General features: G+C 36.8%; 1 protein-coding gene across 1 annotated transcript in view; it reads right to left on the bottom strand.

Moving 5' to 3' along the window:
• Positions 1 to 14,800, bottom strand: part of Cntnap4 (contactin associated protein family member 4) — a 258,872-nt gene that overhangs the window by 243,240 nt on the left and 832 nt on the right. The gene's annotated exons all lie outside the window — the stretch shown is intronic.

Here is a 14,800-nt window from a genome sequence, read left to right as displayed (position 1 = left end):
TAGTGTGGGTGTGTGTATATATTTATTATATAATATATCTGGTGTATATACACATTATATAATATATATTTCATATAATATAGATACCATTGCCCCAAACAAATGTAATTATCACGCATTACAAATACAGGAAATGTGCCAATAAAGGCAAAAAAATCAGTGCCAAGAAAGGAGCGATGCAGCAGTTAGTTAGGAGGTTTTTCCCATAAATATGATTCATGCCTTCTGGAGAAGACACCAGACTGATGGTTACAACAGGAAAATGGTGTTGGCAGCAGCCCATCAGGGGCCACAGGCGGGAGCTCCTGAGAGGGACACGTGTAGGAAGATTGGTGTCGCTGCTGAGGGCTGGAGAGATGGCTGTGTGTGTAACTGACACGACCAATTGACGAGCGAAGGGGTTTCCTGGAGGGTGACAGATACGCTCCTGAGATCTGCCAAACGTGACAACCTCTACCCACCACCTCTGATTCATGTTTGAACAAAGGCTACTGCTGGAAGAGACAGAGAACTATCTTTAAGTGTTATAAATTCTTGAGCAGAAAGGAGGAAGGTAGAAGGAGACCGAGGTGGCTTTAAATTTCTCCTTCCTAAGGAAATCTGGATTTTTGCATGGCGAAGTGAGGTAACACACAGCACTGAATAGTTCATGACATTGACATCCATAAATGGCTTAAGATACAGTGATGTTAGAGAAGAACAAGAGTCCTAAGGGGATCATGTGCTACCAGAAACAGATAGACTAAGAGAGTTCAAACATAAATCAATGAACAAGCAACTGGTTCAAACGGAGGAATGTTTAAATAGCAGCATATCCATTCCATGAGTTACTAGGAACCCTTTTAAGAGATAAATACAAAGACTATTTAGCCACAAGAGAAATGTAGTGGACCAGGATGGGAAAGCGTGCATGTGAAAAAAAGACCGGGCAGGAACAGATGCTGTGTTAAGATCGAGTGAAATAATGTATGGCAAACAGCTGTGCCAGTTCCCCCTCCTTGGAAGGCATTCTACGAATTTGAATTTAGATGAATTTTCAGTTGACTTTTAAAAAGTTATTAGAATTATGATTGTTGATTTATTTATGTTTTGTTTGGGGAAAAGCATAGGATATATCACAGAGAGAAGGAGAAAAAGATGTGTACTGTGAGATTTATGGATTAGGAAGTAAGAAGGTGCCAGAGAAAACAATCTCGTGATCAAATTTTGGGGCGGGGATGTCTATGAGAAACACACAGAGCAAATCACACCATAACTGGAGCTCAGTAACATAAAGGAGAGAATAATCCAAAGGGGATAAAATAATACTCGTGACAACAGCTATAGAAATGTCAGTGATAAATAAAGCAGGGATTTTAACAAAGGGCAGTAAATTATCATCCTATGAATCTCTATGACTTTTGGAAGGACTGTGTGAAATAGAATAATGTGCTCAAAGGAAATGACTTGTTTCAAAAACATAAAACTGTTACGGCGTGATGGAAAGGCAGTTTTGGTACCACTGAGATACACACCTCTAGGGATATCAGAAACTCTTGGACATAGGTAATCAGACAGCACTTGTGTACATAAAAGGAAAGAAAAAGTAAAGGGACTGGGGAAGGGTGGCCCCCATGGTAATCCGCAAATGGAGAGGCACCCCAGAAGGGATCCCAGCAGTTCCACGGAGGAAGGCTTCAGCTGGAGGGACAACTTTACTCATCTGACACATTTCAATCAGGAAAAGCAAGACACCCACTGTTCAACTTGAAAAATATTTCCCAAATACCAGGAAAAAAAGTTATTTTCTGTCCACTTGTAAGAACAGCCAGAAGGGACTGGACTATAGGGCCCCACAATTCATATGGTGAATCCCTAATCCCCAGTGTGACTGTACTTAGAGGACGACCTTTAAGGAGGTAATTCTAGTTAAACTACATTCCAAGGGTGGGGCCTTAATCCAATCAGACTGGTGTCCAGATTTAAAAAAAAAAAAATACACCCGTGCGTGCTCTCCCTCTCCCTCTCCCTTTCTTTCTCCCTTTCCTTCCATTATACACGTGAAATGACATCTGCAGACACAGTGAGGAGATGACCCCGCATAAGCCAGGAAGAGAGGACTCACCAGAAACCAACCCAGATGGCAACTTAATTTTGGACTTCCAACCTCTGGAACTGTTGAAAAAGAGGAATTCTGGTGTTTAAGTCCCTCCATCTAGTTGGAGTATTTCAATATGGCAGCCTTTGCGGGCTAACCCAGCAGCCAAAGGAGTGTGTCCCTGAACATGAGGTCCTGGGGTAGGACAGGACAGGACAGAAACAGAACAGCAGGAGCGCGCTGGACAGGCAGAGCTGCCACTGTGCAAAGAGATTGGGGTTTTATTAGCTCCTAATACCCAGTTTTAGGAGGTACTGACTCAAAGAAAGAACGTAGATGGAATGAATGAATCTTAGGTACCAGGAAGCAAGGAAGTTGGTAGAGAATTTTTTTTACAGAGGAGGAAATTTTACAGTTATCTACTGTGAATGAGTGCCTGACATTTCACCCTGACAGTAAGAAAGAGCTCATTGTTAAAATACCAGTGACAGAATCCTTGGAAGAAAGCAAAAGTCTGATCTTAGAATTTATCACACCACAGGAAGACAAATACCACATGTTCTCACTTATATGTAAAAGCTAAAAAGCTGATTGTTGTAGAAGCAGAGAATAGAATGGTGGTTACCAGAGTCTGCGAAGGTGTAGGGATGAGAAAAGGGTGGTTGCTAGTCCAGGACTCCGTGTGGTTGGCAGATAAAATGTCTACGGTTCCACAGCACAGTGTAATCACTGTGGTTGATAGCAGTTAGTTGCATCATTTCCAAATAGTCAGTGGAGAAGACTTTTGAAGATTCTCAGTGCGCACAAAGAATGCTAGATGTCTGAGGTGACAGTTATGCCAATTACTCTGCTCGGATCATAACACATTATACACGTGTATTGAAATGTCACACTATACCCCATAAATATGTACAATTATATGCCCACTAAAAATAAAAATACATTTAAAAAATTATGCCAAAGAGAATGGGCATATGAGAGTTCTAATACACAGGGGAGGTGATTTCAAAGGTTCATAGAAAGATGGTATATTGCATTTTTTTTTTTTTTTTTTTTTTTTTTTGGTACTGGGGATTGAACTCGGGTCCTTGCACTTGCAAGGCAGGCCACCGAACCGCTGAGCTAAATTCCCAGCCCAGAACATTGCATTTCAAAGAGCAATGGGTTTGGAGTCACTGGACTGGAATCCAAGTCTTAGTTCTGTTCACCCTTACTTGGTACCTTCAGTCGCATCTAAACTTCAGTTTCCCACTTTGTAAAAGAGGCATCGTAACAGCTGCCTCAGAGCCCTGTGTGAGAAGACCTGTATGGTTCACAGCCCACCATCATAGAGTCCACAGAACCCAGTGCAAAGGGATAGCTGTCATTATTAAGGATAGTATATGTCAACACGCGTGGAAAGCTATGCACTATAAATCCTGGCAACAAAAATTGCAAATGCGCACCATGAGGAGGGAGAAAACATGAGAGGAATAAAAAAAAGAATTAAAGAGTGTGCACTAAAAGGAGGAAAATAAAAGTTCAGAACTCATTAATGCTGGTAAAAATTGCTCAAGGCAATAAAAAGCAACGTCTTGCAGATGTTTTTCGACACAAAAAGAGCAAGGAAGTTGTAGGTACACTCTTTATAAAGTTAATACTGACAAGAAAAAAGTAGGAAAGTAATTTAATATTTTTTCTACCCTCTGAAAAGAAAAAAGGTTTTCAAATCAGAAAATGTAAAAATAAAGGTCAACACAGAATATTTGAAATCCAAAGTGGATAAAGAAATTGTAAGTTTCTGCCAGAAATGTGGAGAATACAATGCAGTTGTTCTTCATTTGTTTTTGTTTTGCCTTTGCAGTTGAACCCAGGGCCTTCACACTGGGTTACATCCCTAACTCCTTTCCTCTTTTTGGCAGGGTTTCATTAAGTCACCAGATTGTCTGAGTTAGGCTTAAATTTTCAATCGTCCTGCCTCCCAGAATGTTGGAATTAAAGGCATGTGCCACCAGGACATGACTTGGAGGCACCAGTGAGAGGGAGAGACACGAGGATGGCCCAGAAGGGAAACAAATGTACCGCCCTTATTTTATGCTCATGATTCATTTTTCATTTGCCTGTGCATTTAGAGTCTTCACTCCAACATGACTGGATCTAACGGCTACCAATTTGCATTTGCTATAAATAAAAAATGGAATGGGGAGAGGAAGAAAAAAAATGAGGTAGAACAGTAAGAATAGGTCAGAGGGAGAATACGCCTCATAACAGATTAAAACGGACTAAAGTATTCAACTTTAGAAAATAAAATATAACAGAGGAGAGTATAAAGCCAAAGTTAAAGGACTAGCTAAAATGAATGTCCTTTAAACAAAAATGACCTTTTAATCTTTAAAATAACACATGCTATTCCAAGTTAACTGTTCCTCTCCCCTGGTTTTGCTGTTTTTACTAAAATACCAAATACAGACCATCCACAGATATATTTCTTTTCACATTTACTGAAAACCCTCTTTATTCCAGGCAATTGTGCTAGGTGATATGGGCACAGAAATGTTTGAAAGAATACCTTTGCCTATCAAAGATTTTACAATTTTACAAAGGAGACTTTTATATATCTTCTTAAAAAAAAAAAACTCTCAATTTTGATGCTGTCTGATCCGGGCAGAAATAGCAAGCACACCTAGTGGGACGGGACTGCTGCAAGACGGTGACAGGTGAGGGGCTGCACCTGGGGGAAGGGCAAGAGGCCGCCTTAAGAAGTTTCCAGGAGGATTCGCAGGGAGGCGACAGAGGGCAATCCAGACTGAGCAAACAGGACAGCAGAGGCAAAGTCTAAGAGACAGAGGCCAGAGGACGGAGGGGTCGCCAGGATTTTGAGGGGAAGAAGGCAGTAACAACAGACAAAAGTAGGAAGATCCGTGCATACAGAGTAGGAAGACATGTGGCCGCTATGTTAACAAGTCTGAATTTAACACTGAAAACACCTAACAATGAAATATAGTTCCTTGTATTTTAAAAAACATTTGCATCAATTAAATATATCAGTGCATTAGGTCAGGTTTACCTAAAAGCACACTAATGTGTGTGATTTTTTAAATAATGCAAGATAAAGGATGGGGGGATGGGAGTCACGGGGAGCAATGAAGGAGGAAGAGGGGACAGCTGCCCCACCAGCCGGGTCAGCCAAATCAACCCTGGCAATCGCTAATGTGACAGATGTCACAGCCAGATCATCCTCATAGCCAGGAAAATGAAAGAAGAAAATGATCACAGGAGGCTCAATTTTGCTAACTCAGAAAAACAGAACTTCCTGGCATCTCCTGTACAGAACGCTTCTGTGATTAATGACACTACATACATTGTCTCCGTGCTAATCTATTTTATGTTGCAATTATACATATATACATAAAAAAGGCCATTCCATAGGCAAGCACATAACAAGGCTTCCAAGAAATGGATGTGGTCATTTACAAGGAGGACCAGTAAAAAATGAATTTAATCTTAGTTTTATATGTTAGGCATAGCAAATTATTGTGAGCATAATTTTCTTTTTAGTACCTGAAATCCTACATCATATTTTTATTAGCCTACTTTTCCCATTCCTTTAATAGATACTGTATTTGATTATGAAATGTTTTATCATGTTTCATTTTGTGATAAAGCATGTTTTACACTTAAGAAAGCAAATGTTATCTCCAGGGTTGGCTCTTTGCTTTCTTAAAAGTATCCTAACTCGTTTCTTTAAAGTTGTTTCTATTTTTTGTTTGTTTTAGGAAAGGTTACACATCTTATGATACTTAAGAGGTAGTGTTATGCTGCTTTTGAGGTTCATGAAGTTTTCTTTAGGAGGATTGTAATACAATCTATGTGCTAAAGTACAACAGTTCAAATAAGCACAAAAAACGAACACAGTGAGGAACAAAGGCACCTAATTGAACTGCTTTATAACCCTGCACAGAATTCCCTCACCACCAATTTAGATGGAATTGCTTTTATTTTAACAATGTTCTTTTAATTAAGTCCTAAACATCTAAAACATGGAAAATGTAAATATGTATTATAAATCCTTAATTATGAGAATCACTAAGCATTCATGCAGCTCTCTGCCTTGGAGATAGATTCTTTTTGTTTAAAATCAGCCAAAATTGGGAGGTAAAAGTGAATGATGTGAAAAATGTTAAACTTTGTTTATAATGCCCTTCTCTAGGTGCCAGCATCACTGTGCGGTGTTGTCTTACAGAGTTAAATTATACTTCAGTTTGGCTACTGACTTTTAAGCCCAAATCTCTTCTGCCATCACCTGCATTCAGCACCATGTTCACAGAGACTAGCATCCAGGAACTGACAAAGAGTTGAGCTCAATTTTAGGGATCAATGGTCTTCATAACCTATCCCAGAAAATTAAAAAAAAAACAACTTGGAGATCACAGAAGGGCATTATTTTTTCTACTGTGTGAAATGAATTTCAACTGGACCCAAACAGGTGACTTGTAAATTCTTAATCCTACATGCTATTTTGTGTTTGTTTGTTTGTTTGTTTTAAGGGGTATTGTCAGATGATCTTTGATATTTTAAAATTTTATATAAAATTCTACAAATTTGTAGGGTATTGTGTGATGTTTCACAGCAGGTATATACTGTGTAATGGCCATACCAAGGTAAGCATAAATAGTTCTATACACTATTTTAAAAGAATATTGGAGGCTGGGCGTAGTAGTGGTGCACACCTATAATTCCAGCATTTGGAAGGCTGAGCCAGGTGGATCGCTGTGAGTTTGAGACCAACCTGGGCTTCATAGTGAGTTCCAGGTCAGTCTCAACTACACAGTGAGACCCTGTCTCAAAAAACCAAAATAAATAAATAAATAAAAAGTAAGTAAATAAAATAGAAGCATATTGGAATCGATTCTGGTATGGACGACAAATAAGAAACAATTTCTTCTTTAGCCCAATACTACTTAATTCAAAATGTGCCTCCTAAGGGCAATATTTCCCATTTCCCCTGCCAATACATTCCACTCCCAATTCCCACACCAAATATCTTCCTGTATATGTGGGCACACACATGCACATACACACACACAATCAGTGATAACATTACCTCAGAAACTCAATTCCCTTAAAGACCATTTTCAATTTACTGCCTTCCTTCTTCTTGGTCATCTGCTGATTAATGATTTTAAAAGGCAAACAAGACTTGAAGATGTATATGATATATTACATAGATATAATCTCATAGAGCAAAGCCAAGAGCCTAGAAATTTAACTTTCTCAATTTCTCCAAGAAATCCCTCTACTGTATCTGGAAACTCATTGGTTTACAGTGACAGGAAAGTATAGAGACCTCTGTTGTAAGCCAAGGAATCAAAAGTCTGTTCAAGGTCATCCAGGCAACTACCAACTTCAAAGCTTACAACCAGATCCTGGGAGAGTTTGTCAGTGCCCTTATTCAAAGGACATTTTTAAAATTTTTCCATAGGTTATAACTGCAGAGTAAGTTGAGTAATGCAATTACAGGTTATTAGCTGGTCTAAAAATTACACAATAAATGTAATTTAGGAGGGCAGGTTAAATTTATACATTTAAATACTGGTTCTCAACCAATATCAACCTATGACCCCAGGTATAAGAACTGTAATTGCCAGTGGGGAAAAAATGGTTACAGAAACAAATATGTCTTTTACAATTTAGGAGCATATAATATCTTATTCTAGAGCACAGCTAAGTAATGAGAGATACTTAATAAGAAAAAGTAATTAGCACTATAGCTACGATACACATCATACCACTTTTTTTCCTTTGTGATTTAAAAACCTTAGAGGTAAATTTCATCACGACTCTATGAAATACATACAGCATTAAAAGTTTCTATAGTTACTAATTTTTAACTACTTAAAATGCCAAATATTTTCAGGCTTCACTCACTTTTCCAATTATTACAGTGAAATGACTCATTAACTATAACATAAACAGGCTCATTTTTCCCTCTTGTTTTTCCCCAATTTTATTACTAAGTACTACTTTTCCACAAACCGTGACAAAGATTCATTGGATGGGGGGGGCACAGCACATATTCTTCCTCTTCCTCTTCCAGACACCAACAGAATGCTCAATGCTATGTTGTAATGGATGTTTCATGTATATTCTTTAGCATTACATGACACTGGGTCTCTAGGTACCATGTATGTGGAAATCTTGGCAGAAGACATTTTGGCCAAAACTGTATCCTTCAAAGGTCAAATGGAAAACAGCAGGCCCTGGGCCTGTTAGTGCTTTAGAGGGACTAATCATAAATTAAAATCAAGGAAGGACAATTCTGGAAGTTAAATAAATATAAGCATACATATACATACATACACACATACCTAATTGCAGCGCTCGGATAACTACAGCCTTAGAACTCACTGAAGAAATTTCACTGTTGAAATCTAACATCAAAGCTTCCCCAAAATAATTTAAGAAGATAATCCAATTTTCAATGACATTTTTTTCTTATTTAGAACTATAATTTATTATAAATTAGAACTATGGGTAAACTATTATTTTCAAAGAAATTTTAAACCTTATTTTAAAACCTCAATATCCTCAAAATACAATGTAATCTTAAGGGTAAATTATTTCAGTTCAGAATATTAGTTAATTGGGAAGCTCATTTTTCCTTTAAGAAAGATTTTCAGTGGCAATCACAGCATCTTGTTCATCTGCATGCAGTTGGGGGCATTTACTTCACTTTCTGAGATTTTTCTTTTTAAAGTGAGCAAAATCTAACTTTAGCATTTGATGCTGCAAGTCAAAAATTGTTTTTTGGAGATGTTTCTTAAAGAGTATTTCTAAAGGCTCCTAAATAAAATACCCATCAAAACAACCATCTATATATTCTATGAATTCACTCTATCACCACTACCAGCACAACCCATTTCAACTCACTAATGTGGTTAATTCATGAAACCACACTTGGGTTAAGCTATACATACAGTAAGCCTCCAAATTACAAATATCCATGTTGTGAACTTTCACAGGTGTGCTGTACAAGATTCACAGGCATATTGTATAAGACTCACTTTATGGATAATGGATGAATACAACTTACAAACATTCTCCCAGAACAGAATTTGTTTTTAAGTCAAGGACTGACTTACTGTATTGTGCGATGGGTCAACCCTTCCAGATCATAGTAGCAGTGAACTCAAAACACAGCAATGAGACTAGATAAATACTCAACAAGTCAGGGAGGCCAAAATGTCTGGATAAGTGAAAGATTAAACTATAAACAATCTTTGAAGCACAAGGCCACTGAAATGATCCATCACTCTGCATTATTTAATATTTCACCAGAAATATTCATCTACCAATATGAAGATACTGTATATACATGAGATTTATGTAAAGATGTTGGATACATTTTTCTCATTCTTTCTACTGTTTGCAGGAGCTAAACTGTTCCAAAGCTTCCAGGAAGAAATGAAGGAAGGAACAAAGGAAGGAACGAAGGAACGAAGGAAGGAGCCGAATTTGGAAGAATAGTGAAACATTTCTTAGACAACCCCTAGGACTAAGCAGCACCCTGAGTGTCAAATGACTCATTAGTTGACCATTTTAAGAACCCAATACTGATGAATCTGAGAAAAAAAAAGTTTGAATTCTAAACAACATCAAATTGAGAAAAATAGATATTTGTAAAGCCAGACATATTCTAAGGTAAAATCAAATCCACTGCCTTAAAATGCTAAGGCTACTTACCCCTAACTGTCTACTTACCCTGCTTGGTCATAAAACACATCATGGCTCTCACTGACACCTAGACAGTAAGTTCTATGGAGCTGTTCTAGTTCCCTTTGATTTGGAAATTGGCCTTTTGCTGATATTTAGAAATCTTCATTTACAGTTCAGTCATTAAAAATAACATTAGAGGAAGTAAACTTAGAGCAAATGGTGACTTATTTTAAAGAAATACAAGGGTATTATTTTTAAATAGTGTACCCATCATATTTCAGCTTACTTTTTAAAAAAGCTATATATAATGTAATGCAAATAAAATAAGGCCAGTAATCCATTCCTGGAAATCAAAAATACAATTCCAAATAGACAAAAATTATAAACAAGTTAACTGCATTGTCAGGTGTAGGTAAAAGGCACTTGCTTCATTATTGTGAATTCTCACTCAGAAATGCTTACATGAAGATCTATTTTTCAATTTGTTCTAGAAAGTTTGCCAATCTCAGGATTTTTAGGAAGCAGCTGCTCTAAAAGTAACAGAAGCAATAACACTCTTCAAACAAGAACACGTTCCTCATAATCAATTTGACTTCCAAATGTAAGTTTCTGATTGGGATGGATTGGAATATTTTCCATTCATGAAAATGTAAAATAACAACAAATTTAATTCTAAATATCTAAAATGCAATTATTATATGCATTATTAAACAACATGTGCTAACAGGATTATTTATTTAAACTTGCACACTTAGCAAAAGAAAGTGCTGAAACAGTAAGAATAAACACAAATAATATTTACACATTCAAATAACAAGATTTATGAGCTAGATAATCTTTATGTAGAAACCCATGAGGAAAATGCTAATTTAAAAGTTTCTTCTGTTACAGTTCCTGACATTAGCCTTTCTTTTGATATTACAACTTCATAGAGGTGTATTTATATGCTAAATAATTGATTAAATGTTATCATAGCAATATATTTTATGCACTATCATCATTATACCATATCTTACTTAAGTCATATCAGTGAAATTTTTTCCATAGAAACCAGATAGTAAAGAATATTATGTAGTTACTTATATAACAAGGGGGAAAACAATGTTAACAACATTGTATTGATAAAATTCAAAATAATTAAGTACCAATTTTGCTCATACAGTTCTACATATAAAAACATGTGACTGAAATTTGAATTTTGCTCATACAGTTCTACATATAAAAACATGTGACTGAAATTTGAATTTCAAATAATTATTTTTGCCATGAAGTTTCCTTTTAATTTTTTTCAGCTAAAAACATAAAGAAATTTTAATTCATAAACCATACAAAAACAGGCAGAAGGCCAGATTTGGCTAATGAGCCAAAGTTTAGCAAACTCCAAGCTAAATACTATAATTGATGTTATGCAATTCTACTAATTTTTTCTTTAAAGAATCAAAAGAAGCTGTTTGTATGAGATGTAAATTCCAAAAATAATTTCAGAATACAGAAATGACTATTGTCAGTAAATACTCGGTCTCATATGGAAGTCATGTTTGGGTCCCCTGTTAACAAATGAGCAATATTATCCCAGAGGCAAAGGCTTCTTTTAATAGATGCAGTAAGTGTAGACAGTGCACCAAATGGGTGAAAATACATCACCACGGCTGCTAGAAAAGTAAGTCAACATGCATTCTAACCTTTACATATGAGGGTTGGCCATTCATGTACTGTATCATAGAATTAGATTTTATCAGAACTTTACTACTGTATTCTCGCTATTATTTTGCTATAGAAATGAATTTGGGGCATGGAAAGGGAAGAAAAAGAAAGAAGTTTCTAAAAAGAATTACAAGATTGAGTTATACCAATTTGAGGATCTGTATTGTTACATTCGGGCTACATCCCAAGGCCCATAAGAGTAATCATCTACTCAAGCAAGTACCTTCACCTATGACTGATTTTATCAGTGTTTAATGCTTCCTTCAGGGTAGATATCAGATATTTCCTTCTTTTCAATTAGAAAAAAAGATGAACTCAATGAGAAGCTAACTTCTAATTAAGTCATTGGTAAGCTACTTGGTGAATATAATTATTCTCAGCATAAGGTTCAGGCTGTCTAAAGCCAGAGAAACTCTATCATCTGATGTATAAGGGTAAAAATAAAAACAAGACTCTAACCAGCCCTACTACTCACACCTGTTCTTCTGTGATGAGTTGACCTCTTCCCCAACATTATCTTCTTATCCAGACTCTGAGGATTCTTAAGAGCAAGTATAAAATAAAGAGCTGTGTCTTCCATGCTGTAGGGTTAGATATCTTAATAGGAAGTGAAGCCCACAAGAGCTAAAGTAGCATCTGAAAGAGCAAACCTTTCTCCAAGGATCTGTCTCTAAACTTTCATGAAATCAGCACCTCAGTGCACTAACAAACTCATCTTGATCAACCAGAAAAAACAAAAACTTGGAGCTGGTTCAGTGCCTTTGAAATGTCAAATGGGGCACAAATCCATTGTCAAAGAACGTGGTCCACTCTTTAGACATATGAGTGTTTTTCAGGTCCACCAAAAGTATACAACAAGCACATAGGTCTGGTAGTTTGTACATAGTTTATACACACATACACCTGTGTGTGTGTGTGTGTGTGTGTATTTGCACAGAACCCTTCAAATGTAAAGTTTTCCAGCTAATGAAATTAAATTAAAACACATCTAACCCCAGGTTTAGAAACTACCTCCCTGCTTGAAAATGTCCATAGTGGTAGCCATGGCCTGATCTAATGGATAGCAGATTTTTTCCTGGTGAATCAACTGTAAATAAAGAGAAAAGGTCTTCATATTCACCTGGGAGAGAAACCTTTAATTTTCTTTATTTATATTCTCGCTGACTTTAATATTGGAATTTAAAATTGATTCACTTTTTATTAATATGCAATCTTGTCCAGAAGAATTATTAGAGTTATTATAATATTTTAAAGGCTTCTGCTGGTTGATAGTTGCTCATCCTTTTGCTAACTTCCAGTCTTGCTCAAAAATATATATAATTGTCCTTTCAAAACAGATAGAATATGTGATACACTCTTGACCAGGACCTGGCACAAGTGTACTTTCCAAAGAGCAAATATTTCCAAGAGATTAAGGAATAAAATCAACGTTGACAAGTAAAATATTTTCTTTTTTATCTACAGCTGCAAATTCCCTTATCAAAATATTAACAAGAAATTACTACTTTAATCATATGAAGCCATTTAATTACACTTTTGATATTGGAAGAATAATCAACTCTAAACAAGTATGCTAACCAATAATCTAATTTTAATATTTAAATATTCCTGATCATTTAAAATTTTAAAGGTTTCCAAATAAATCCAATTGTTCAGGAGAGAATTAAATGACTTCCTAAAGAAATCAAAGCTGGATGGATGCAGAACCAGAGTTGAAATTTCCAGTGTCAAAAACAGGTCCAGCCAGAGCTGAGCAGACATGAATCCCGCGCCCACCTTTCTTTCCTAAGGAGATATATCACAAAAGAAGGCTATATCTGCTTGTTATACTTTTCACTGGGCTTTAAGAAAACAAACATAAGCAACTAGCAATCCAATTAATCACATTAACACACTGCACATCCAGCTACAGGCAGGATGTTGAAAAGACAACCTGTGTTAGGCCAGAGTGAAGCTCTGCTTTTCTTAAAGGAAGAAGGCTCGCCATAGTGTGCTTCGTATTGTAACAGTGACCTCTAGTGCTTCCTTTCTGATTGAACTTCAGCAGTAGGAAGTTGAATTACTTAGGCCTTCTCAACAAAACTTCATCTGTGTGTGGGTGTCGGTTGCTGCTATCCTTTATCGTGGTTGGCTTGTTGTAATGTTTGACTGGGGCTACCACGGCACGATTCCAAGATTTTTTGACTAGGAGAAGTTGCGCAAATTTTATAGATTTATGGGATTCCCATAGATCCAATTTAAAATTGAATCCGAAACACAATGCAGCACCTGGAGTGAAGTTCTCTCCTTGCAGAGTGATAGCAGCACTGTGACATTAAATGGAAAAACAAAGTCAGTAGCCACAGAGTGTGACTGGATATTTGGTTTGAAACTGCGAGTTCCTAATGTTCTTCCCACGTGCTAGCCTTTGAGTGTAGGCAAACGAGGTACCATAGTAAATGTCTGATTACTGGAGTCAGTGCCCCAAACCTAAACCTGGTGAGAAAGCAGCAGCATAAATTCCTGGACAGGCCTCAGAGCCCTTTCTTGAAAACTAATGGTTTTTTCCTTTAACATCTGAGGAAGAAATAAAAAGTTGGATTTGTTGAGCTTATTTATCATCCCCTCTGGAGGGGGAAATTCTCTCATTTAGAGAACCTGAGCTGAATATAACTTTTAAAACTTTTTCTATCTCTAGAGTCTGCCAAATTATTTTTGGATGATATTCAAAGTAGAAATAAGGTTGCAACAAACCTTCCATGAATCAATTAACTCAGAATCAGAATATCCAACAACAAATTTATGAAGTCGGAAATTTAACCACTAAAGACCACTATGCGCTCTTGAAGGAAAACAAGCACCTGCATGTTTTTCCCTTAAGCCAAGTGTGGAAGTTAAGCCCGTTTGGCCCATGCTCCTAGACTCCTTCTCCAAGCAGTAAGGACACAGCTCTCAGGACTGAGGTTTACTAGCAGCTCTTCCTGCTCCTGAAGTCTGCAGCACATTTCAGTTATTAGCCTGCATCATTTCAAAGATGCAGTCAGCTCCTACTCTGCCAAATCTCAAACTTCAGAAATCTAAGCTAATGCAGCATTAATGCAAAGTGTGCCAGTTGTTTTCCTGTTAGACATAATTCCAATAAAATTCAGTAATCCTAAAGAAAGGAAGGAATGAAGACATTCACAGGCTATTCCCTGATTAAGATGCTAATTTAATGTTTTACTAGAACTTGAGCATTCTCGATGAATATTCAAAGGGAAGAGAGTAAGAATCTGCTCCTAGACAAAAAGAAAGATAACACTCTGCATATTTTGATCAGACGAAGAAGCGAGCCGAGCCAAGTGT

The sequence above is a fragment of the Fukomys damarensis genome, unplaced genomic scaffold (genome assembly GCF_012274545.1).
Source record: "Fukomys damarensis isolate Sample0158 unplaced genomic scaffold, DMR_v1.0_HiC HiC_scaffold_32, whole genome shotgun sequence".
Classification (NCBI taxonomy): Eukaryota; Metazoa; Chordata; class Mammalia; order Rodentia; family Bathyergidae; genus Fukomys; species Fukomys damarensis.
Note: the sequence above shows the minus strand (reverse complement) of the source record. Positions and strands in the feature narration are given on the sequence as shown.